Raw genomic sequence first — 25,546 nt, 5'->3', positions numbered from 1 at the left:
CGGGTGCGCTCTCTCCAGACTGCTCCAGGCGACACCCATCTTTGCTCTCTTCTTCTCAGTCCTCCCCCTTCGAGGGCGGTCCCGGGGCCACTTGGTGATTGTCAGCTCCAGGGGCAGTTCTTTCATGCTGACAGACACCTCTAGCATCACAGTCTCTGTTGGTGGGGGCGGTTTCCACTTTTGGCGCCATTTTCGATCCTGGCCCACGATGGGAGGTGGCCTCTTGCCACCCTCTGGCACGCCCATAATGGCGTCCGCTCTGACAAGGCGGGAAACCTTTGGAAATGGCGGGAATCGTCTCCCAGTGGCGGGAAACTCTGCAGATGGCGGGAAAAAGCTGTTAATGGCGGACAACCGGCGGGAATCAACCTGTGATGGAGTCCGATGGTGGGGACCCTCCGGAACCGGCAGGAGACTTCTTTTTGAGGTAAACTCGTTCTTTTCTTCAGGCACGCAGTACCCGGTTGTTGTGGGCACGTAATCCTGCCGACTACGCCAAAGTTGACGCGCCCCCTGGGCCATATTCTTTAGGGGAATACCCGGAGCCGGATCAGATGGGGGTTGTAGTCTCCGAGTGGCTGTGACCCGGTCCGTGCCCAGGGTGTCAAGCTCAGAGTATGTGGCAGTCCTACAGATGTTACAAAGTTCGTTATGTCGACTACGCCACCCGTTGGATTGCGGTCACTACGGCCGCCGCTGCAGCAGGGTCCGCTGAGGCTGATGGTGTTGGTGCAGCTTTAGATAGTATAACCCCCAACGGGAGGGGTATGGCCTCAGGGGGTCAGGTGCAGAGGATGGGGGTTGTGGTGGTGCAGCGTAGATGATAATTAAAGACAGAGTCGGGTTGTGCAGTTCAGGGTGTTTACTTACTGCAGATATTCCGGTCACTCCGGCCTTGAGTGACCACCCGAGCCGTGCTGCGTCCACCAGGTCCTGGATTCAGCCAACCCCCAAGCAAGTCCGGAGCGTGTCCCTGAGCCCTCCTTCTTGTCCTTTCTTCTGGCCGTCCCCACCAGGGATCCACCTAGGTCTAGCTCCCTCGGGCCTTCTGTTAGGAGACCCTTGGCCTTGGGTTCCCTGACCCTACACGTGGTTTGCCTTCAGGGTGGATGTGGTGGGTGGCCGTGGCAGATCCTGCCCACGGCCTCCGGTCTCTGGCTGAGGTATGCTTTAGCCCCCACCAGTTTGGGATCCGGTACCCTATTGCCAACTCTTCACCCTAGGGTTGTACTTGGGTTCTCAGAGTTCCTTCTGTCTCCCCCTCTGGGTCTTTCTTTCTCTCCTCTCTCACTCTTGCTCTGGGGCTGCTCTGCTCCTCTTCCTCTGACTTCTCTGCAAAGACTGGCTGACTGACTGACCCTGATCTTAGATGGTGCCCACCTTAAATACTCCCTCTATGTGTGAGCTCAGGTGACCAGCACCCAATGAGCTCCTATCTTTACCCAGGCTGCTCCCCCTATCTGCCCCTACACTACTGGGATGTACCACCCCCCTCCCACTCCAGCCAGGAACAGACTCGGTCGTACCTGCACATTTCTAAGTGGGAGTACCGTTGGTCTGCTCCTCGGAAATGGGATGTGTGTAGTGCATGCAGCTTTCTGAGCTCAGTTCCACACTCCATCCTTACCCGGGAGTGGAATATCACACCTCTGGGTTGAGGTGCAATACCCCTGTAGCAGCCGAATCCTCAGGGTGCTACAATAATGTCACACAAGGTGTGGGAAAGATTAAGTGCAACATGAAGCGAAGAGGAGGAGGAAGCCCATATACTAGGGAAAGGGGAAGTGGAGACCTCTAGGCAGATCTAATATCACCCTGCCTACCCTACCGTCCCTATATAGGTTCCACACCTATCACCAAGTAGGAACCTAAGCCCTGCATGTCCCTAGAGCTTGGCCCTAGATAGGGAGGGGGAGGAGTGAGCACTGGTCAGGCCCCACTACAAACTAAAGACAACAAGGTAGATAAACAAAGGGAATAAACTTAGCTTGAGCAGACACCAGAGGAGAAATGCCAACTGTCCTCCAAGGGCACCAGAGAAGAAGTTAGCCGACTGCTAGTGATCCAAGTCTGCACAAATGTAGAAAGAAGTATCACCAGCGATTCCCTGAAGCAAACTGAGTGTTTTTAACTCCCAGGCAAGGGTGTGTCAATCAGCAGCAGGAGTGAGGTCGCCATAGGGGTCCAAAAGGAAGAAGGATTAAGAAGGCGTCTGTAATGCAAAGCACAGTGACCTTCTACAGCCAGATCCAGACCAACTGCTTATTACACCTGACAAGAGATCTCCAAGCAAGTCAGGGAAAAAGTTGTTGAGAAGTACAAGTCAAGGTTGGGTTACAAAAAAATATCCCAATCTCAGATGATCCCCGGAGCACCATCAAATCCATTATCATCCAATGGAAAGAACATGGTACCACAACAAACTTGCCAAGAGAGGGCCACCCACCAAAACTATCAGCCCATTCACAGAGGGCATTAATCAGAGAGGCAGCATAGAGACCAAAGGTAACCCTTAAGGAGCTGCAGAGTTCTCAAGCAGAGACAAGTATCTGTACATACAACCACAATAAGCTGTACACTCCATAAAGGTAGCCTTTATGTAAGAGTGGACAGAAAAAAGCCTTCACTTACACACAAAAATTGTAAGGCTCATTTTGAGTTTGGCAAAAGACATGTTGGAGACTCCCCAAATCTATGGAGGATGGTGCTGTGGTCAGATGAGACCAAAATTTAACTTTTTGGCCACCAAGGTAAACGCTATGTCTGGCGCCAAACCAACACAGCTCATCACCTCAAGAACATCATCCCCATATTACAACATAGTGATGGCAGCAACAGGCTGTGGGGATGTTTTTCAGCAGCAGGGACAGGAAAAATGATCTGAGTCGAGGGGAAGATGGATGGTGCGAAATACAGGGATATTCCTGAGCAAAGCTTGTTTCAGTCTGTCAGTGATTTGAAACTGGGATGGAGGTTCACCATCCAACAAGACAATGACCCAAAGCATACTGCTAATGTAACACTCGAGAGGTTTAAAAGGAAACATGTAAATGTTTTGGAGTAGCCTGGTCAAAGCCCAGACCTTAATCCACTTGAAAATCTGTGGTCAGACTTGAAGATTGCTGTTCACCAGAGGAAGCCATCCAGCTTGAAGGAGCTGGAGCAGTTTTGCCTTGAGGAATGGGCAAAATCCCAGAGGCAAGATGTGGAAAGCTCATAGAGACTTATACAAAGTGACTTGCAGCTGTAATTGACGCAAATAGAGGCTCTACAAATTACTGACTTTAGGGGGGGGTCAATAGTTCTGCACACTGAAGTTTTCAGTAATTTTGTCCTATTTGTAGTTTGCTTCACAATAAAAAGAAAACCAAATGTTCACAGTTGTTTACATAAACTGATGCAAATCGTCAAAAAATACCAGGTTGTGAAGCAGCAAAACACGAAAAATGCCAAAGAAGGGTTGAATTATTTTGCAAGCTCCAGGGTATAGTCAAAGTGAATTATATTATATTTACTCATAATATAGCTGGATAAAAACAATAAATTTGCCCTCCCTTACATGAAAAAGATTGTTAGTGGTAAAACAAAATGCCTTTTAATATTATACTCTATGTTTCATCTTTTCTTTATTCTCTTGCTTATACCATTAACAAAAAGAAAGCTTCAAACGCATTATTTTCTTAAAAACAACAATGGCATATTTTACATTTCCCTTTGATGTGACAAATCGCTTCTGCACGGTATTCCAAGATTTTCTTCTAAATCCTTGGATTTTGCAGAATTCTGTACAGCATTTTAGTTGGCTGAGACCTTGGTAAAGTGGATTACTGAGAATTGAAATACTGCTGTGAAACTAAATGGAAATACAGTACAGTATAATTTGTTTGCTAAAGAGAATGTGCCTTCATAAAAAAACTATTCTTTAAATCAGGTTTTTAGGGTCAATGTCTGATAGTATTTATTTAAAGAGGACCTTTCACTAAATGTTACAAGTTGAACTAAACACATGATACAATAATGGCTGCAAAGCAGAATAAAACATTTTATATTGTTCTAGATCTCCTCTCTGTTGCGGAAACATTAACAAAGTATTTGGCAGCTAATGAGAACTTTAGTTAAGTCCATGTAGGTGTTTTCACTGGGGGATGCTCTTCTCCTCTTTGTATGAGTTGCTATCTGATAAAAGCCATTTGAACTTAATGAAAATTTACTTGTTAGGTGCCAATACTTGGTTAATTTCCAATACAATGTCAACTATTTGGTCCCCTTGAGTTCATTCATTCCTTTCTATCACCAATTTTGGGGGTGTAATATATATATATATATATATATATATATATATATATATATATATATATATATATATATACACACACAGTACAGACCAAAAGTTTGGACACACCTTCTCATTTATAGATTTTTCTGTATTTTCATGACTATAAAAATTGTACATTCACACTGAAGGCATCAAAACTATGAATTAACACATGTGGAATTATATACTTAACAAAAAAGTGTGAAACAACTGAAAATATGTCTTATATTCTAGGTTCTTCAAAGTAGCCACCTTTTGCTTTGATGACTGCTTTGCACACTCTTAGCATTCTCTTGATGAGCTTCAAGAGGTAGTCACCGGAAATGGTCTTCCAACAATTTTGAAGGAGTTCCCAGAGATGCTTAGCACTTGTTGGCCCTTTTGCCTTCACTCTGCAGTCCAGCTCACCCCAAACCATCTCGATTGGGTTCAGATCTGGTGATTGTGGAGGCCAGGTCATCTGGCGTAGCACCCCATCACTCTCCTTTTTGGTCAAATAGCCCGAACACAGCCTGGAGGTGTGTTTGGGGTCATTGTCCTGTTGAAAAATAAATGATGGTCCAACTAAATGCAAACCGAATGGAATAGCATGCCGCTGCAAGATGCTGTGGTAGCCATGTTGGTTCAGTATGCCTTCAGTTTTGAATAAATCCCCAACAGTGTCACCAGCAAAGCACCCCCACACCATCACACCTCCTCCTCCATGCTTCACGGTGGGAACCAGGCATGTAGAGTCCATCCGTTCACCTTTTCTGTGTCGCACAAAGACACGGTGGTTGGAACCAAAGATCTCAAATTTGGACTCATCAGACCAAAGCACAGATTTCCACTTGTATAATGTCCATTCCTTGTGTTCTTTAGCCCAAACAAGTCTCTTCTGCTTGTTGCCTGTCCTTAGCAGTGGTTTCCTAGCAGCTATTTTACCATGAAGGCCTGCTGCACAAAGTCTCCTCTTAACAGTTGTTGTAGAGATGTGTCTGCTTCTAGAACTCTGTGTGGCATTGACCTGGTCTCTAATCTGAGCTGCTGTTAACCTGCGATTTCTGAGGCTGGTGACTCGGATAAACTTATCCTCAGAAGCAGAGGTGACTCTTGGTCTTCCTTTCCTGGGGCGGTCGTCATGTGAGCCAGTTTCTTTGTAGCACTTGATGGTTTTTGCAACTGCACTTGGGGGCACTTTAAAAGTTTGCCCAATTTTTCGGACTGACTGACCTTCATTTCTTAAAGTAATGATGGCCACTCATTTTTCTTTACTTAACTGCTTTTTTCTTGCCATAATACATATTCTAACAGTCTATTCAGTAGGACTATCAGCTGTGTAATCACCTGACTTCTGCACAACACAACTGATGGTCCCAACCCCATTTATAAGGCAAGAAATCCCACTTACTAAACCTGACAGGGCACACCTGTGAAGTGAAAACCATTTCCGGTGACTACCTCTTGAAGCGCATCAAGAGAATGCCAAGACTGTGCAAAGCAGTCATCAAAGCAAAAGGTGGCTACTTTGAAGAACCTACAATATAAGACATATTTTCAGTTGTTTCACACTTTTTTGTTAAGTATATAATTCCACATGTGTTAATTCATAGTTTTGATGCCTTCAGTGTGAATGTACAATTTTCATAGTCATGAAAATACAGAAAAATCTTTAAATGAGAAGGTGTGTTCAAACTTTTGGTCTGTACTGTATATGTATATATGTATATATATATTTATATATATAATATCCCTTTGAGTACATTTAATTTAATGGAGTGGTAAGTTACTAATATACTGTACAGCGGGTGAAATAAGTATTGAACACGTTACCAATTTTCTAAGTAAATATATTTTGAAAGGTGCTATTGACTTGAAATTCTCACCAAATGTTAGTAACAACCCATCCAATCCAAATAGACAAATAAATCAAACCATACATGTCCATAAATTAAGTTATGTGTAATTATGAGAAATGATACAGGGAAAAAATATTGAACACATGAAGAAAGAGAGGTTCAAGAAAATATTTACTTAGAAAATTGGTGATGTGTTCAATACTTATTTCACCCGCTGTACAGTATATTAGTAACTTACCACTCCACTTCTTAGCCTCTGTGTATTAACCTATGGTTGCTCAGTCCTAGGGAACATATTTAAATTAAATGTACTCAAAGGGATATTATATATCTATATATATATACATACTGTATATACATATACAGGTGCTATTGACATGAAATTCTCACCAAATGTTAGTAACAACCCATCCAATCCAAATAGACAAATAAATCAAACCATACATGTCCATAAATTAAGTTATGTGTAATTATGAGAAATGATACAGGGAAAAAATTTTGAACAAACACATGAAGAAAGAGAGGTTCAAGAAGCCACATAAAGTAATATCACCAGCTGAAATCTATTAGTAATTAGAAAGCAATCCTGCAATTTAGTGAAAATAAATGTCATATGGTTCAACTGTTGGCCTATAAAAAGTTGTCTGATTACCAAGGTGCTACAAAAGAAACATCTCATGATCGATAAAACGAGTAAGCTATCTCAAGACCTTTGCAACCTTATTGTTACAAAACATACTGATTGGTTAAAGAAGAATTTCTAAACTACTGAAAGTTCCAGTGAGCAATGTTGGGGCCATAATTTGGAAGTGGAAAGAACATAATTTCATCATAAACCAGCCATGACCAGGTGCTCCACGCAAAATTTCAGACAGAGTAGTGAAAATAATTTTCAGAAAAGTTGTCCAAGAGCTAAGGATCACCAGTGGAGAGCTACAGGTACAATTGTTTTAAAGAAAACTATGAGAAATTCAATCAACCTCCATGGCCTATATGTGCGCTCACCACACAAGACTCCATTACTGAACAAAGCATGTTCAAGCGCGTTTAAAGTTTGCTCAACAACATATAGACAAGCCTGTGAAATACTGGAAGAATATAGTCTGGCCAGATGAGACCAAAATTTAACTCTTTGCATGCCAAAATACACACTATGTTTGGAGGCCAAAAGTCATTGCATATCACTCTGCACTACAAGGCTGTGTGCCCATGATGCGTTTTTTAAGCGTTTCCATAGGGGCAAAAACGCTGCAGAAATGCTTAAAAAACACATGCTAGAAGGTCTGCCATGTTCCACAATGATAATCCGCATGTACTGTGCACATGCTGCGGAAATTTCCGCTGCGGATTATCATTGCAGAAAAAAACACAGCACTACCAATTAATTTGCGGAAGCGTTGCGTTTTCGCCGCCATTGACTTGCATTGGAACGCATGGATTCCGCATCGCTGTATATGTAGATGCGCATTCCATGCGTTCCAATGTGCGGATGGTACCCGGGTGTGGAGGAGAGGAGATTCTCATCCAGACCCGGGTACCATAGTACCTGTAAAAAAAAGAATAAAATAAAAAATATATGTTATATTTACCTTCTGGCGGCCCCCGGTGCGCTCGTCCTCCCATGCCGGCAGATCGCGATGGACTGAAGGACCTGCGCTGACGTCATAGTCATGTGACGGGTCACGTGATGCTGACGTCGGCAGGTCCTTCAGTGTACCGCGATCTGCCGGCAGCCAGGACGGAGGGAAGCAAGACTGCGGGGGCCATCGGAAGGTAAGTATATATTTATTTTTTTATCATTCTTTCGGTCACACTATATAAATCCATGCCGTTTGCATGGATTTATATAGTGTGACCAAGTTGTCAAGCACTTTCCAAGTGATGCTAAAATCGCTTGGAAAGAGCTTGTCAACCCGCATGCGGAAATGCATGTGAAGAACGCTTCACTTCCGCATGTCCCTGGCAGGAAAAATGCATGTACAATCTGCATGTACAATCCGCATGCGTTTTTTCTGCCAGGGGAGATGCAGAAACGTTCAGGAAAAATCTGGAGCATTTCTGCATCGTGGGCACATAGCCTTACAATAGTAAAGTTTGGAGGTGGTAACATCAAGGTGTGGGGCTGTTTTTCAGCATACGGCACTGGCAAACTTCATTTAATTTAAGGAAGGATGAGTGGACAAATCTACCGTAACATTCTTGATAAAATCTGCTGCCATTTACCAGGATGATGAAGATGATAAAGATGAAACGAGGGAGGACATTTCAGCAAGACAGTTATCCCCAACACACAGCCGAGGAAACTCTCAATTGGTTTCAGAGAAAGAAAATAAAGCTGCTAGAATGGCCTAGCTAATCACCTGACCTGAATCCAATAGAAAATGTATGGAATAAACTAAAGCTTAGAGTTCATAGAAGGAGCCCACGGAACCTATAGGATTTGAAGAGTGTGTGGAAGAATGGGCCAAAATCACACCTGAGCAATGCATGTCACTAGTTTCTCCATACAGGAGGCATCTTGAAGCTGTCATCACTAGTGTTGAGCGAATTTGTTTGGCATTTCAAATTCGGGTTCGGGTACGTGTTCGGGGTTCCGGCTTGTTCGCGACAAAAATCATCTCCGCCCACAAACATCCCGGATTTGTCACGCTGTAACGCAGATAACATCTGCGTGACAGTGTGGAAAATCAGGGATGTTCATGGGCGGAGCCGATTTTTTTGCGCGAACAAGCCGGAATCCCGAACACGAACCCGAATTTGAAATGCCGAACAAATTCGCTCAACACTAGTCATCACCAACAAAGGCTTTTTGTGCGAACTATTAAATAAATTTCAGTTAGCGTGTTCAATACTTTTTCCCTGTGTCATTTCTCATTATTACACATAACTTAATTTATGGACATCTATGCTTTCATTTCTTTGTGTGGATTGGATGGGTTGTTACCGACATCTGCTGTGAATTTCATGTCAATAGTACCTTTAGAAATATATTAACGTAGAAAATTGGTGACGTGTTTGGTATGACTGTGTAGAAACTCACTTGGTAAAATAGGTTATACACATAAAACTGCAACTGACCATGCCGATTCCTGTACAGACTACGTATCCGGAACTCACAGTCCCTAGTGGTGCTTGCGGGTGCAGAGATAATCCTAACCACAGACTAGGAGATGGCAACTCGGACCTAACTGCCTAAAAGGCCAGCGAGTTGCTTCATGTTTCACCTAAAGAACCAGAGGGCAGAGCAGAGTGTGAATTACCTACAAGAGAAGTGTGCTGAACAAAGGAAAGATCTCAGAGTGAATAAAATAAATAACGAAATACCAAACAAAGAATAAAGAAAGTGCTCTCAACAAATATACTGCTTACTTCCTAAAGATAAACAAAAGATAGGTGCATGGTATAGCAAAGAAACAGCAAGGCAAAAACCCTTAGCTGGAAATACACATTCTCGCTGCAAATATCAATAGAATGTCAGATCATCTAAAAGAATCTATCACCAGCAGGAAACACCAGCAGGGGAACAGAATAAAGCTGCACCCAACAGGTGATAGGCAGAGTAATGAAAACATGTGTGTTAAGCTAGACAGACTGCAGCCAGAATAATAGAACCCAAAACTCCAAAAAAAGACATGTCTCCCATGGTGCAGCAGAAAAAGAAGCAGTCCGCAGAACACAAACTCAAGGGATCGAATCCAGAAGAATGACAGTGTTCAATACTTAATTCACCAGTGGTACTTTATATAATAAATATGCCCTGTTTAAGAGCATTCCAATGTGGTCACATGATCTTGTATGAATTTTATTCAGAGCCTGCATTGAGTAATGTAGTCTCTCCATCGTGAAAGCTCTAGCCAGTACGCTGCTATGCAAATAACACTGAGATCTCGGGTTACTCAGTAGGATGAGGTGGTCACAACATCAGACAAATATCCCCCCTCCCCTCTGCAACAAAAAAAATGGCTTAAATAGACAAAGAAAATATAAAGGTAGATTTTAACTACCCACAAAAATAAGTACAACATATAGCCAAATACTATCTTATATGAAAAAAAGTAGATCCTAGAAGCACAAATACAACTAATGGGTGGCACGGTGGCGCAGTGGTTAGCACTGCAGCCTTGCAGCGCTGGGGTCCTGGGTTGAAATCCCACCAAGGACAACATCTGCAAGGAGTTTGTATGTTCTCCCTGTGTTTGCGTGGGTTTCCTCTGGGTTCTCCGGTTTCCTCCCACACTCCGAAGACATACTGATAGGGAATCTAGATTGTGAGCCCCGAGGGGACAGCACCTGTAATGTATATATAAAAATAAAGATTATTATATGGGAAATATAGAAGGTACAGAAGAGATCAATAGTAAATAAACATAGGAGACAGAGATGAGCAGATGAACTGAAAGAGCATCGACATTCAAGTCAACTTTTCTCAATGTTGTTCCCATGAATTCTAACACTTTGAAATTCAATTTGTGAGGCTTGCAATAAAAAATTGTCCGCCACCATTTCAAACACTGCAGACGACAGCAGTCTAATAAAGTTAGGCATGGCCATGGCTTCCCCATAATATTTTGCAGCTATTACATTACATGGTCTAGTGCAGTCAATCATCGGAGACTATAAAAGATGAGAGCTAGCCAAGGAGCGCCATTCTAGAATTTAACAGCCCAGGGCTAGGAAATCAGAATGCACAGCTAATTACAAATAGATATAGAAAGAGGCCTAATCTGATTGTGGTGTACTATTGCAGCGTTGAAGCACATTGAAAATAAGAGTGGAAGTCTCAGTTTGTGAATAATAATCCAAAGATTCGATTGATAGTGAGGTGCTGTACCTACATAGTCACTCAGTGTGACTGTGAATTTATTGATCTGTGATCAACAGTATTAAAGTGCAAATTGTGGGGACCTTGTGAGGGCTTGGGAGGGATATATATATACAAATACATTCCAATTTGGGTTGCCCCAACAGAAACACTCACTAACAAACCCTAAAAATAAACTTTTATTATTAATTAAAATAGCAGGGTAATGAACCTTAACCATAAAACATACTGTCCCTATAATGCCTGAATAATTATATTATAGTATATGGCGATAGCCTAAATATTATTTGGTGGCACCTCGGGGTGTCAACTCCGTTATGCAAATAGGGTAGTATTAATGAAGCACACGTCCCCCCCCCACATGTTTCACCGCAGATACGGCATTATCAGGGGATGGGACTATAGATAGTGTCCGTACATGGACCCCGAACATGGATTTCTCCCGGAAGTCCGTGTTACTGTTCGGGTTCAGCAGCTCAAATGAAGCTTGATGAAACACTGCAGCATAGCCAATCAACAAGCTTTTCCTGTGTGGGCACTTTCGACCCCTTCACAGCCATGTCCAGTATTGGCATGGCTGTGATTGGCTGGGCACTTTGTAACAAATAAAACTAAATAAAAAAAAATATGTAGGGTCTCCTCTATTTTTGATAACAAGCAGAGGTAAAGCCGACAGCTGCGGCTGGTTATCGAAAATAGAGGGGTCCCCAAGCCGTTTTTTTATATTATTTAAATATAAATAATTTACAAATATGGCGTGGCCCGCCCCCCAATTTTGATTACCAGCCAAGCTAAAGCAGATAGCTAGGGGCTGGTATTCTCAGGCTGGGAAGGCCCATAGAAATTTTGCTGTCACCAGCCTAACAAAAGCAGCCCGCAGCCACCCCAGAAAAGGTGCATCCATAAGATAGGCCAATTCTAGCTCTTTGCCTGGCTCTTCCCACTTTCCCTGTTGTGTTGGCAAGTGGGGTAATATTTTGCGGTTGACACCTGTTTTTAAATGTCAGCTGACATCAAGCCCAGGGGTTAGTAATGGATAGGTGTCTATCAGACACCCCCATTACTAACTCCATAGTGAAAATTAATAAAGACATGCAAAGAAAAAAAGTAATTTAATTTAATAAAACACTCCACTACAAATCCCCTCTTTTTCCCATTTATTAACATTAAAATAAAAAATCTAAATAATTGTCACCTGTCCGCCATTATTCCATAATACTGATGTCCCACAAGGATCCCCAACTCTGCTACATCTGGTTGCATTGCTGAGCAGTGACATAAGTAATGTTACTGCTCAGCCTGGAAACCAGATGACACTGAGCGGAGCGTGAGAACGTGGCTGCATGTGACCGGCGGTGACCTCATTAAGGTTACCGCCAGTCACACAAAGCTACGTTCTCACGCTCAGCTCAGTGTCATCTGGCTGTCTTGTTGAGCCATCACACTACTGATGTCACTGCTCAGCAATGCAACAATATGTAGCAGAGTTGGTGTTCATCGTGGGACATCAGCATAGATGATTAACAGCGGACAGGTGAGGATTACTTAGATTTTTTATTTTTATGTTAATAAATGGGAAAAAAGAGGGGATTTGTTATGGAGCGTTTTGTTCAATTAAAGAACCTTTTTATTTGTGTTTCTTTTTTACTTTTGACTACGGGGTTAGTAATGGGGGTGTTTTATAGACGCCTCTTCATTACTAAACCCTGGGCTTGATGTCAGCAGGCATAAAATAGATGAGATCAACCTCAAAACCATTACCCCACTTGCCAATGCACCAGGGCAAGTGGGAAGTGCCAAGGCTAAGTGCCAGAATTGGCACATCTAATGGATGCACCATTTCTAGGGTGGCTGAGGGGTGATGTTATTAGTCTGGGAGGGGACCAATATCCATGGCCCCTTCTCAGCCTATCAAGATCAGTGCACAGCTGTTTGTTTAGCCTTTGCTGGGTATTAAAAATAGCGGGACCCCATTGCATTTTTTGGGGGGGTCCCCCCTTTTAATTACCAGTAATGGCTACACAGACAGCTGTGAGCAAATATTAATAGCCTGAGAAGCTCCATGTTTATTGCCCCCTTCCCAGAATAATAACACCAGTCCCAAGCTGTCTGCTTTCCCTCAGCTGGGTATTAAAAATAAGGAGGATCCCAAGCCATTTTTGTCTTTTATTTATTAGCTAAATATATGTACAGTAAGCTACACATGCACTTCACTAATTATATATCTCACTGACATCTTTATTACTATGCGCAACTGCCGGCTGGTGAATACTCTCTGCTATCAGCGAGACCAGTTGTATGTTGATGAGTTGATGAGAGTAGTACTTGACGCGCCCCCTGGGCCGTGGGGCACCCGGGACCGGACTTCAGGGCAATGCTGGGAGTAGTAGTGGTGACCCGGTCCCGTAGCTCAGGGTGGTCAGACTAAGGTTGTGGCAGTCTCTTTATCAGTATAATGCAAAGTCCGACTACGCCACCCGTGGATTGCGGTCAATAAGAACCGCCGCTGCTGAGCAGACCTCTGAGGCTGATGTTGTGAGGGCAGCAGAGTGTAGTATAACTCCCCACGGGAGGAGTTTAGCCTCAGGGCAGTGTAGAGTGATGATGCGGGGCGTCCCAGTACTAGTAGTGCTGACGCGGTGAGAAAGCACAGAGACAAGGTGTTGAAGTTCAGGTTCTTTACTCACAGTTCTCATCCAGGTCACTTGTGCACAGGTAGGACCGCCTGAGCCGTGCTGCGTCCACCAGGCAGGGGGCTCGATCAACCCCCAGGTAATTCCGGAGTGTGGCACAGGACTCACTTCTATCCTTTCGTCAGCCGTGCCCCACCAGTGACACTACTCTTGTCCAGCAGCCTCGGGTCTTCTCCTGGGAGGGCTGGGTGCCCACTTCCCTGACCCTATGTGGTGTGCCTTCCTAGTAGGTGTAGTGAGGGGTCGCACCAGTAAATGATCATGACCACCGGTTCTTGGTTAAGGATTAGTCACCTCCACCAACTTGGGATCCGGTACCCTGTTCTGCCAACCCGTCACCCGCAATCTACTGGGTCCTTAGGGTTCCTTCTGCCTTCGTGTCTCTGGGCCTCTCTTGGTGTTCTGTTCCTTCTTACTTTCCTTTCTGTTCTCCTCTCTTCTCTCGAGCCCTGGCCTCTACTCTAGGCCTGGCCCTGGAGCAGAGCTCCTGCAGAGCCTCTGCCCCCCGTCACCTCTCCTCACAGACTGCACTTCTTCTCTGAACGACTGAACACTGTTCTAAGATGGTGCCACCTTTTATACCTCCCTCTCTGTGTATGAGCCCAGGTGACCTGCAACCAATGGGCTCCTACCTATGCCCAGAAACCAGCCCCTATCTGCTCCCACATCACTAGGTTCCCCCCCTCCCCACTCCAGGCAGGGAACAAGGTCACTCGTGCCTGCATTTATATTAATGGGAGCACCATCGAGCTGTCCCCCCCCTGAATGAGGAGTGAAATGTGTGCAGCTACCTGAGTCCTGGTCCACACACCATCCTTACCCGGGAGTGGGATATCACACCTCTGGGTGAGGTGCAATACCTCTGTAGCGACCGAACCCTCGGGGCGCTACATTCCCCCCTGGTATAGCACAGCACGTCCTCGGGCTGGAACAGAGTAAAAACAATTAATTGTACCAGACATGCAAAAACATTTTTACCACTGTTGTCAGGTAAAGTCCCTTTATGGGAAAACACTTTCCTCCCTGGTTACACCTTCACAAAACATTTGGCCAATGCCTCCGGAACTCTTTTATAAAACACTATACAAAACTTTTACATTATTATCTATCAGCATATAAAACTTTTCAAACATTTTCAAGTAAAACATATTCTTGTGTACTGGCCGCAGTGCAACTTGCGACCAGGTGTTCCTTTTTCTTCTGAAGGGTGCAACAACTTCTTTTGAGGTAGACGTTGCAGTTCTTTTATAAAACCAGTAGGGGGCGCTTTAAAAAGCGCAACTATATACAGGTGCGGCCGCTCTCAGTCCTCGGCCAGTTGGGGAGGGGGATGGCTGTTCTCAGTCCCCAGCCAGATAAGGGATATAGGGGGCAACTTTCAAACAGTCAACACCAGTTCTCTATCAGTCCCAACGGGGTCCACACTCTATGCGCGAAGAGTCCCTTAAACAGTTCTTATACCCTGACGGGTAACTATTTACATAGGCACATTTTCTCCTCCTTACTACTGACGGTGTCCTCCGTATGCGCCTTGTTCCTCTGGGTAATCTTCAGGCCCGCCCGGACCCTCTTGTCTCTCTCCGTAGTGGCATTGCAGCTCCTCCTCTGTGAGCCGGTGGACGCGGAGGGCGTGCAATCCCTTTGCGCCCTTGTGCCGGGTGTAGGTGACCACGTCACCAGGGTACAGATCTCGTCCTCGATGTCCCTCTGGCAGGTGGCTCTCAACGTCCCTTCGGGTCACAAAGACGTCGTCTGTGGTCTCAGGATCTCTGATGAAGCCCCAGCCGTGCTCCATCTGAAATTTCACCATGGTCCCGGTGGCTCGGGGACCGCGGGCGGCTTGGGGGTCCTGTCGGGCTCTCCTCTTTTTCTCCGCACTCCGTGCTTGGAGCTGCTCCTCCCTGATACGCCGCTCCCGCCGCTCCCTCTCAAATGTCGCCAACTGCTGGCGGCAGGACTCCAGTCGACGGGCTGCGTCCACCCGGGTTTCCTGGGTGAACCCCATCAGGTTTTCTCCAGTGGGGTCCCACTCGAACTAGGCGTCCTCCAGTGGGGGATGGGTTATTTTTCTGGGCTCCGGAGCCGTTATCAGGGGTTCACGCGGGGGCTGGTCTCTCCATGGGCGGCTGCTGATCAGGTCGGCCGGCTATACCAGGGGCAGTCCATCCGGGCCGGTGTGCTGGGCGAACAGATCCGCGCCAAGGGGTAGTATGGCAGGGGGCCCCGGTTGGGGAGCAGCGCCCGGGGGCACTCGGCCTCGCGACCAGGCCGGTGGTCTTCCAATCGTGCCCCAGAGTGGTGCAGTCAAGGAAGGGGGCGCAGGTGAGGCAGTGGCGCCCGGGTGCACTAGGCCTTGCGACCAGGCCTGTGACGTCTGTCTTTCGACCGCGCCCGAGGTTAAAGGGCACGGCGCGGGGCGGGGCGTAGCCGCGGCTCTTGCCGCCTGAGGCCTAGCTGGGAGTAGCGGAGGCGCGGTGGCAGGTACGGTTCCCGGGGCTTCGGGTCCCGCAACGGGAGGTGGGGGCAGGCTTGCGGCCTCAGGGCTTGGGATGAAGATGTCCCCGTTACCTGCCTCGGTCTTTGTGGCCTCCTCCGCGGCGTTGTCCTCGGCCACCGGTCCACCTTCACCGCCCTCAGAGGCAGGCGTGCTGCTCGGCCCTGGTGACGCCTCCTGCTGGTGGGTTACAGGCTGCCGGGCCAACTCCTACTTCCACCCGGCAACACACATCCCACTGCGCCCGGACCATCCTCCGGTCCAAATCCTCCAGCGCAGCTCGCGCACACTCCGGGTCCCTGGGGAGCTGTGCCAGCAATTCTGTTAAGCTGCATGGCAGTTCAGCCTGCAACAGGCTACGGGCCAAGGTGCTAGTAGTGTTCAGTGCTCCTTCCATTCCTGGGTGCGGTCTGTCCAGACTGATTCAGACCGCACCCTGCCCCACAGTTTTCTTCTCTGTCCGCCCCCATTGGGGGTGGTCTCGGGGCCATCTGCTGACAATCACCTTCAGGGGCAGCCCCCCCACTTTGATTGACATCTCCACAGCCGCACTCATGGCTGGTGGGGGCGTGCTCCTTCTTTGGCGCCATTCTGGGACCTGGCCCACGATGGGAGGTGGCTTCCTGTTGTCTTTTGGCGCGCACATAATGGCGTCCGTTCTGCTGGGGCAGGCGCCACTTTCAACACAATCAAATTTTCAATAAAACAGTCTCTTTCTCTTCAGGCGCGCAATACCCGTTTGTGGCGGGTTGGTCACAATCCTGCCGACTACGCCAAAAAGCTGACGTGCCCTCTGGGCCGTGGGGCACCCGGGACCGGACTTCAGGGCAATGCTGGGAGTAGTAGTGGCGACCCGGTCCCGTGGCTCAGGGTGGTCAGACCAAAGTTGTGGCAGTCTCTGTATCAGTATAATGCAAAGTCCGACTACGCCACCCGTGGATTGCGGTCAATAAGACCCGCCGCTGCTGAGCAGACCTCTGAGGCTGATGCTGTGAGGGCAGCAGAGTGTAGTATAACTCTCCACGGGAGGAGTTTAGCCTCAGGGCAGTGTAGAGTGATGATGGTGGTTGTGGTGCGGGGCGTCCCAGTACTAGTAGTGCTGACGCGGTGAGAAATCACAGAGACAAGGTGTTGAAGTTCAGGTTCTTTACTCACAGTTCTCATCCAGGTCACTTGTGCACAGGTAGGACCGCTTGAGCCGTGCTGCGTCCACCAGGCAGGGGGCTCGATCAACCCCCAGGTATTCCGGAGTGTGGCACAGGACTCCCTTCTATCCTTTCATCAGCTGTGCCCCACCAGTGACACTACTCCTGTCCAGCTGCCTCGGGTCTTCTCCTGGGAGGGCTGGGTGCCCACTTCCCTGACCCTATGTGGTGTGCCTTCCTAGTAGGTGTAGTGAGGGGTCGCACCAGTAAATGATCATGACCACCGGTTCTTGGTTAAGGATTAGTCACCTCCACCAACTTGGGATCCGGTACCCTGTTCTGCCAACCCGTCACCCGCAATCTCCTGGGTCCTTAGGGTTCCTTCTGCCTTCGTGTCTCTGGGCCTCTCTTGGTGTTCTGTTCCTTCTTACTTTCCTTTCTGTTCTCTCTTCTCTTGGGCCCCGGCCTCTACTCTAGGCCTGGCCCTGGAGCAGAGCTCCTGCAGAGCCTCTGTCCCCCGTCACCTCTCCTCACAGACTGCACTTCTTCTCTGAACGACTGAACACTGTTCTAAGATGGTGCCACCTTTTATACCTCCCTCTCTGTGTATGAGCCCAGGTGACCTGCAACCAATGGGCTCCTACCTATGCCCAGAAACCAGCCCCTATCTGTTCCCACATCACTAGGTTCCACCCCTCCCCACTCCAGATAGGGAACAAGGTCACTTTTGACTGCATTTATATTAATGGGAGCACCATCAAGCTGTCCCCCTACTGAATGAGGAGTGAAATGTGTGCAGCTACCTGAGTCCTGGTCCACACACCATCCTTACCCGGGAGTGGGATATCACACCTCTGGGTGAGGTGCAATACCTCTGTAGCGACCGAACCCTCGGGGCGCTACATACTCATCAGCCGATGCCTGACAGGCGATAACCTTTTCACCACCAGTCACAGCTGCTGGCTCACACGCTGTCCTCTGTGCAACAGCGTGGGACCCGCTGCGCTGTGACTGGCGTAACGTTAGTTAGGTTACCGCTGATCAGAGCCAGTGTTTCCCACTCTGTCACACCGATGATAGTGTGGGAAGCGCCAGATGTTCGGGCCCCTCATTCATTCATTTGAATGGGCTCCGGATTCAGGATTGAGTTCAGGTGCCGTTCTGGTACCTGAACTGAAGGTCGTCCCAACCCGATGGACCCAAACATCCACTGGTCCTCCCATCCCTTCTCCTATGTCTACTGCCATAGCGTTTCATTTCATTCAAATGTCGATGAATAGTTTGCAATGACACTAATGCACCCTGAGCCTGCAGGACAGCTTGAATTTCTTTGGAACTTGATTGGGGCTGCTTATCCACCATCCAGACTATCCTGCATTGCAACCTTTAATCAATTCTTCTCTACTGTCTAAGTCCATAAATATTATCTACAGTGCCATGGGATGTAAACTTATTGATTATGTTGCGCACTGTGGATTAAGAAACATCAAGATCTCTGGAGACGGACTTGGAACCTTGAGATTGTTGATATTTTTCAACATTTTTGGTTCTTAAGTCCTCAGACAGTTCTCTTCTTCTCTTTCTGTTCTCTATGCTTAGTGTGGCACACACAGACACACAATGCAAAGATTGAGTCAACTTCTCCCCTTTTTATCTGGTTTCAGTTGTGATTTTCATATGGCCCTCATCTGTTACTTGCCAAAGGTGAGTTTGAACGAGCATCAGATGTTTGAAACAAAGTTGTTTACCCACATTTTTGGAAGGGTGCCAACAATTTTGTCTGTCCCATTATTGGGGTTTTATGTGAAATTATGTCCAATTTGCCTTTTTTTCTCAGTTTTTTTGTGTTGTTCCAATACACACAAAGGAAATAAATGTGTATAACAAAACCATGTGTAATTGCAATAATTTTCTGGGAGAAATACTTCATTTTCTGGAACAATTTCAAGGGTGTCAACACATTTTTAGCCATGACAGTCTATACATACTCTAAATAATATGCCATAATTTTCGGACTATAAGGAGTACCTTTTAGCAAGAAGGAATGTTGCTCATTCTGAGATGCTGATGGACTTTTTACATACCTGGAAGGAACTTCAAACCATGGTAATATACAGTTGTATACAGTATAGTGTGTGTTTGTGAGTATGTTGTGGTTGAGCTGTGTGTGTGTTGTAGTAGAGTTTTGTGTTGTAGTTGATCTGTGTATGTATTTTGATAATGTAGCTGAGCTGAAGGTGAATGCAAAGCTGAGCTGTGTGAGTCTTTGTAGTTGTTGTGTTTGTGTATAGTAGAGAATTGTGTACATGTAACATAATTGAGTCTGGGTATGTAGCAGAGCTGTACGTGAGTATCTAGCATAGCTGTGTGTGTATGTAACAGGGGTCATCAAGAGAATGCCAAGAGTGTGCAAAGCAGTCATCAAAGCAAAAGGTTGCTACTTTGAAGAACCTAGAATATAAGACATATTTTCAGTTGTTTCACACTTTTTTGTTAAGTATATGATTCCACATGTGTTAATTCATACTTTTGATGCCTTCAGTGTGAATGTACAATTTTCATAGTTATGAAAATACAGAAAAATCTTTAAATGAGAAGGTGTGTCCAAACTTTTGGTCTGTACTGTATGCAAAAATTGAATACTAGAAACTGCATTACTTCTATAGAATATATTTATAAAATGAAGGTACTTAGCGTATAAATTGGCCAATTCATGAGAGCCCATCGGCCATGACAAGGCATACCTGTAATTTGCTTACTTGAGGTCACATGCTGCACAATTTCTGCACTTCTCTCAATTCTCTTCTCTTGAGAGAAGCTGGATGAGACTAGTTGGCACTTGATCGCAAGTCTGCATATTGCATAAGTGACCGCCCACCTTCATGGGAAATACTGGGGGAAAAAAACAGTGTGCGTATCACAGACTATCACAATTTGAAAGTCTGCAATCATAGAGTGACTGCACAATTTTTATTTCAGCCTGAACAATCCCTTCAATTTTACCAAGAAATGCAGACCACACTAACTGATTTATACAAGGTATTACGGTAATTTACTCAAGTGACAGTATTAAAACCACACATGACCCTATAATGCTAAAGTTTTATTTTTGTTAAGGTTCTCTTTATTGCATATAAGCAAGAAATGTAATTTTAATATCTGTTCTATGTCTTACAGTGGATTTTTCTAAGCATATATCCAATGCTGACTGTTTAATGTATACACTGTAGTTTAATATATATTGCACATGTTTGAAAAGTGTTGTACCCTTATACTGAATGTAAATTACCTTTTAAAACCTATTTCTGAATATAAAAAAGTTACAAACTGTCCCGTTAAAAATTGTGGTCAAAAGCGCTTTTCAATACAAAGGTAATGACATACTAATGGATGCCATAAACAGATGGGCGATGGACCTGACTTATAAGTCAGGATGTTATCCAAGTGTATGTTCTTAATGTGGCTAAATATGATGTGAACCTCGCCTTAGTATGTCTTTTTACAAGGTAAAAGTACTATAAGTGCAATGCACTGGTATACGAAAATTCTTGCAAAGGCTGAATTATTAATTGGAATTTAATTTCAATCTTAAATCTGTCACCTCCAGAAACACTATTCACCTGCAGATATTGTAGCAATCTAAGCTCTAATCTAATCTCTAATCGAATCTGATAATCTAATCTCCAATCTCTAATCACCTGCAGATATAGTGGTAATCAGATATAGTGGTAATTCACCTACAGATATAGTGGTAAGGTATAGTGGTATTTAAGTCCTGTCTAGCTGGTTACTGCTCCAGCAGCTACAGGGATAAAATGTTTTTTTCTCCCTGCAGCTACTTCTTGCAGTCAGCACTCACTATACAGTAATCACCCCTGGCACTTTGATTGCACACACATTGCACACATATACTGCAGAGCTGACTGTTCATCACAGTATAGTGAGTGGTGACGGTATCACTCCCTGCACTGCCCCAATGACAGGAAGCGAGTAGTTGCAAGGAGAATATAACTTAATTTTAATTTCTGTCGCTTTTTCTCCAGTAAGGTGGCTAGCAGGAATTAAACACAACTTATCTGCAGATTACCCCTTTATCTACAGGAAAAAAACATTTATGGAGGTGACAGGTTCCCTGTCACATATTTACTAATGGATCTATGTTACCTTTTAAATGAAAAACGAAAGGAGATTGAAGATATACTAAGAATGTATTGTCAGGACTGTGAAAGTGTATATACTTTTATTTTTAAAATATAATGTTTATGCACACGTCCAACGGTCTCCTAGATGGCCCTCATTAGAATTACTGTAATTAATGTGCATTTTAAACTAAAGATGCAGTGAATATGTGACTAAAAGAACAGAAGAATATACCTGAGAAAATACAATAAACATAAAAATGTTCATATTAGCATGGTGTCATTTTTTATGTAAGCCACATCGTATAACCTTCAATTTTCAAAAACTTTTCTCATTACATATTTCTACTGAAAAATGTCATTTTATCTTTGTTTTCACAGTAAGACCTAAGCCGCAACATTTTTTTTTATAATAAGCTGCTGGAGATATTTCACTGTCTAGAGCTCACAGATTTATTATATATTTTATTCTGTAACTTTTCAAAAAGTTCAAAAAGTCATGTCATCACGAAAGCTATAGTTTTATGTATGTTATATTTTCTTCTTTTGTCATGTTCTTAGACAATCCACCTTCAGCTTTTAAACTTCAAGATTTCAATGTATGCAGATTGCCAGATTTATGAGAAAGCTATATGTGCATCAAATGTTACTTTTCATTACAAGCTCTGAATTATACAGAGCAGAAACATTGGTAAGTTGCAATCCAATTTATCTCAAGGTAGAATTGTTTGACCCTGGCTTTCTTCTGCTTGTAGGACATTTCCAGGTTTCTAACTAACGGTGACATCTGAATGGCAGCAACTGAGAGAAGATATCACAAGCATGACCCACAAACTTGAAGTAGACATCCAAAATTCAACAAGAAAGCATGCTATTTATTAGTAACATGGAATCAATTACAGTATATGAGAGAATTACAAAAGATGCTGCATTACAGCTTCATAAAGAAAGTTTAAACAGGTTGACCACAGGCAGGTAATGCTTAAAAATAGCAAAATAAACATTTTTACCCTTTGAAGCCCCTGCTGCTCTAGTAGTGGCTCTCCATTGTCCCCCTCTGCCCTCAGAGTTCCTTGTTGGCAGGGCTGCAAGTGTGACATACTATCTACAATATGTGACCACTGCAGCCAATCACTTATTTCACCACTCATGCTACGATTGATGAGAAACCTGAGTTGCAGGTTGTAAGAGATCAGCAGACGTCAAAGCAAAGGAGCAACACTAGAAGGAAAATCAACAGCTAAATCTATGCCAAAATCTGCACCAAAATTTGGTGTGGATTTGCTGCTGTGGATTTCCCTGCCCATATTCGTGACATTGCTGCAAAAATTTTCCTCATCAATTATCAATTCGAAACTTGTGAAAATACCCTAAAAAAAAGTGGAGGGCTGCATATTAATCATGTTAATGACTATTTATAGACACAGAGCTTCCCTAGGATTTGGCAAGAGAAGAAGAAGGAGTGACAAGATTCATGTCATGTCGAATAAATCCTGCCATAATGATGTTATGTTATCTAAGACTATACATAGTGCCATGCAGTCCTGACTTCTGGGCTGTCCCATAAACTAAACTGCAGAATTTTCATAATTTATGCTAATTTGCTTTAAAAAAAACAATGTTTTTATATAAAATGGTTTAAGAGCTTAAAATGCCCCACAATTTGGTTTTCAAATGTTGCTATGTACCGTATTTTTTGGACCATAAGGCGCATTTTTCTTCCCCCAAAATTGGGGGGGGGAATGGGGGGCGCGTCTTATGGTCCGAACGTTATGGATACTTGCGGTGGTGGTGGAGCCGGGGTGCCCTCCCTCCTTTGGGAACGAGGTGCCGGCGGCAGCGGCAGTGAGGCAATGCGGCTGGGGCCGGTGTCGGGCTGTCGGCTGCGTCGGGCGGTGAAGCAGAGTTTCCAGTGTGCCGGTGTCTTACTGAGGCCGCGATCTACAAGAAAATGGCCGCCCGAGCCGGCGCATGCGCAGACCCGTAGCTCCGGCGGCCTTTTTACTGTAGATCACAGCTTTAGGAAGATGGCCACGGACACCGGAAAGCCGTGCAGGCCACTCTGCTTCACCGCCCTATGACGCTGACGGCCCGGCACAGGTCCCCCAGTCCTGCACAGACCCGGCACAGGTCCCCCAGCCCTGCACAGACCCGGCACAGGTCCCCCAGCCCTGCACAGACCCGGCACAGGTCCCTCAGTCCTGCACAGGTCCGGCACAGATCCCTTAGCCCTGTACTGGCCCGGCATATGCCCCCCAGCTCTGAACAGGCCCGGCACAGCCCCCCAGCCCTGCACAGGCCCGGAACAGACCCCCTAGCCCTGCACGGGCCCGGCACAGACCCCTTAGTCCTGCATAGGCCCGGCACAGGTCCTTAGCCCTGCTTGGAACAGACCCCCCAGCCCTGCACAGGCCCTTCACAGGCCCCCAGCCCTGCACAGGCACCTTAGCCCTGCAAAGGCCCCTTAGCCATGCACAGGCCCCCCAGCCCTGCACAGGCTCTGCACAGGCCCAGCACAGGCCCCCCAGCCCTGCATAGGCCCAGCACAGGCCCCCCAGCCTTGCACAGGCCCTCGGGCCCTGCACAGGCCTCCCGGCCCGGCACAGGAACCAGCCAGGCTAACGGCAACGGCCCTCAACCCTGCACAGGAACCCGGCCAGACCCCAGCCCGACACAGGTACCAGCCAGGCTAAGGGCCCCGACACAGGCCCCAGCCCCAGCCAGGCTAAGTGCCCCAGCCAGGCATAAGCTCCACAGCATCTCACGTTTTCTGCTACAACCGCTGGGTTCCTGAGGGAGGGAACGGAGGGCCCTGCAATCCTGCTCCACTGCAACTCCCCGCTGAAGGACCCTGCCATCTGTTACCCTCTCTCCACTGTCCCCAGGGTAAGATACCGTACCTATTCAGACTATAAGATGGACCCCCATCTTATAAAAAATATTTTTTTCCTATTTTCCACCCCAAAATTTGGGGTGCTTCTTATGGTCCGGTGCGTCTTATAGTCCGAAAAATACTGTATATGGCATATTAGTAAATTCTTCTCCTATCCCAATTTATATTAAAAATTATCCTACTTGTTTGTATATTGATGGTAATTTAAAAATTGTGCATGAAAGCTTTAACAAAGTCTACCATAATCCCCTCACATTTTCCATAACAATGTGATCGCAAGACTGGGATCTTCTAATATGAAGTCCTGCTCTTTAGTGATCCATTAAGAAATCAAACACTTACCTTCTGTTTTTTTTGTGTCTGGAACTTTGCAGTCCACATAATTTTACACGGATGTGACATCTTGATGTGAGACAATTTTTTTTATACTTAAATTGATGATGTCATATGAGCTGGCATAAATAAAACTTTCTAAAGGTCTGTTGTATTCAGTAAGCTTCATCTTGCCTGAAAATGATGTTTGATGTTTCATCTAATACAATGGCACACCTCACTTCATCTTCAAAAATGAAACAATATATCACACTTCAGTTGGAATTCACTATTTAATTTACATCTAATGAAGACAGGAACAAGTGCACATTAAGGTAATTATGACTTTGCTATGTTCTCCTCTTCAATGACACTAATATGTTGCTTATGGTTCAGTCGAGCCCTACATTTTGGATTGCTAATAAATAAACATGTCTGTAGCTTATAAAAAAAGATCATTAACCAATTATATGTATAGGCTTAGATGTAAATTAAAACCTTTCATCAAGCACAAATGAAGAGCAGTCTGCAATTAGCTCCATTTTTCATTATCCACCGCAGCAATGTTGCAGTCCTATAGTGATTTGTTAATTTATACTTAGTGATGACGAAAGATAAAAGAATCAACAAATTGTGTCTGGTAATTTGCCTCACACAGAGTGTTCTCCATTGGGTTTTGCATTAAATAAGATGCTGAGAATTTTCTTTGCCGTTCATGGTCATGTGATACATTGACCTGACTGCGATAAATTTAGCGGAGACTAATGGACTTCCCACTGGTTTGCAACTTTACACTTAGAAACTTTTCTACTTACATTAGTTTTCATATTATATTGCTGTAGTTACACAAAAGTCCAGTATCTTGGGAGTTGTCAATAAAAATTCAGCTTTACTC

The 25,546-nt window shown here is 45.2% G+C and overlaps 1 long non-coding RNA gene across 1 annotated transcript in view; it reads left to right on the top strand.

Moving 5' to 3' along the window:
• The window catches only part of LOC141258208 (uncharacterized), a 111,842-nt gene extending 88,603 nt beyond the window's left edge, over positions 1-23,239 (top strand). The window contains exons 2-3 of the long non-coding RNA XR_012318238.1: positions 20,287-20,346; positions 22,202-23,239. This is a non-coding gene — a long non-coding RNA (uncharacterized lncRNA). The remainder of the gene's footprint in view (positions 1-20,286; positions 20,347-22,201) is intronic.
• The last annotated feature ends 2,307 nt before the right edge of the window (positions 23,240-25,546 follow it).

Source organism: Phyllobates terribilis, unplaced genomic scaffold (assembly GCF_046119375.1).
Source record: "Phyllobates terribilis strain yellow unplaced genomic scaffold, ASM4611937v1 Scaffold_3__8_contigs__length_932513732, whole genome shotgun sequence".
NCBI classification, from domain to species: domain Eukaryota; kingdom Metazoa; phylum Chordata; class Amphibia; order Anura; family Dendrobatidae; genus Phyllobates; species Phyllobates terribilis.
This window is presented reverse-complemented; position numbering and strand designations above follow the sequence as displayed.